The 1,605-nt window shown below is 37.1% G+C and overlaps 1 long non-coding RNA gene across 1 annotated transcript; it reads left to right on the forward strand.

Annotated features, from left to right (window-relative positions):
- Positions 1 to 669: 669 nt before the first annotated feature.
- Positions 670 to 1,605, forward strand: LOC109592504 (uncharacterized). Its single transcript, XR_002190385.1, has 3 exons — positions 670 to 1,392; positions 1,437 to 1,524; positions 1,568 to 1,605. It is a non-coding gene; the product is annotated as an uncharacterized LOC109592504 (long non-coding RNA).

Genomic DNA, 1,605 nt, shown 5'->3' on the forward strand with positions numbered 1-1,605 from the left:
ATATTTTCAAGCACAGTACTTTTAGACTCTCTTTTCTCTGATGAGCCATTTGAAGTGCTTTTATATTCTGTCATTCAACCATAATTAATAAAAACTTGAAGATTTATGTGTGTTTTCTTGAATTTTCTCTGCTGATGAAGTGTCTTGACAAGAGATCAGTCCTATGTTGCTGCAAGTAAGATTGGCTAAGGTAGGTGCCATTTTTATTTCATTGCAACCACACCCACATCAATGAAAATATTTCATTAGAATGCTACCGCATTAGATCATTGATTTTTAAATAGATATTGTGCACACATGGGGTGTGACCAGAATAGGCGTGACCAGAATAGGCGTGACTGGAGACGTACGTACATATACATACATACATACGGAGGGAGGGAGGGAGACTTCGCCTACGGAAGCCGAAAGCGACATTCCCGTTCACGTTTACAATTCACATTTCGCGTTCTCGTTCACATTTGGATACTCACTGTGGCACATACACGCCCACACGGCATGAGGCGTGGTATAAGGTGGGTCATTATACCATAGATATTAGAGTAAATGAAAGGGATAGGAAACTTCCGTTCCCGGGAAATCTAGCTATTTACCCTAGAAAGCGGAGGAATCCGGATACTAGTATACTCTAGCAGTTATTTTCCATCGCCACTATGGGCGACTAGCCTGATTAGGCCTTAATTCGTCCCTTGTGATAGCAAAAGTATGCTTCGCAAAGACAAGATAATGGGCGGAAGACCCAGAATAACTCATCTAGATTCTGTATCTGAAGTCTCTTTAGTCATTACTCGTTCAAGCAGTAAGATAATGGTACCCAACTAAATACGGAAAGTTTACTTGTTTTTGAGCATAAAATGTCGAGAAAACAAGCTTTTGGAATTATTAAAGTTGGAAGACCTAACGAAAAGAATTCTTTAATAGGGGTTTGCTTTAAATCTTTCATTTATAATATTGCTTTTGAGATAATGGGGACCAAAGAACAAACTAGTACTTTTTTAACTTTTAATCGCTAATAAATGCAATAGAAGAGCGTAAATCTTGCTATTTTTGGCTACAGCATGATAGTGGTATAACAGCTGATTTCTTTGAAGTATCATATGGCACTGCAATCACTACTATGCAAGTGCTACAGGTGAGAATCAGTGCTGCAGAGATGGAGAGAGCAAGTCTGGTCAGGGGTAACTAGCTTAAGTTGCTAGGCAACCTAATAATCTCAATGGAATAATCCACCCACGCAACGGAAGTTTCCTATCCCTTTCATTTACTCTAATATCTATGATTATACAGAATAAAGATGGATGACAGTGTAAATGATTTGATTATGGAGTTAAAGAGACTAAATTGTACTTCTAGGGAGATTCAAAGTTTTATTCGTCCCATCAAAGAACTGAGGTGAATAAAATAGTATGATTGATCAAATTATAATGTAATAACAGTATGAGACATATTCAAAGAATTTTGCAGAAATCAGGTTTTGGAAGGCGTAGAAGAGATTCTTTGCAAGATGTTATAGCTGCAATCCATGTATGTTATATATTTTCAATACATTTATACCTTATTTTTTTAGAATGAATTAAATGGGCCTGGAAGTTTGCTTGGTTATAG

The sequence above is a fragment of the Amphimedon queenslandica genome, unplaced genomic scaffold (assembly GCF_000090795.2).
Source record: "Amphimedon queenslandica unplaced genomic scaffold, v1.1 AMPQUscaffold_4954_Cont23071, whole genome shotgun sequence".
Classification (NCBI taxonomy): Eukaryota; Metazoa; Porifera; class Demospongiae; order Haplosclerida; family Niphatidae; genus Amphimedon; species Amphimedon queenslandica.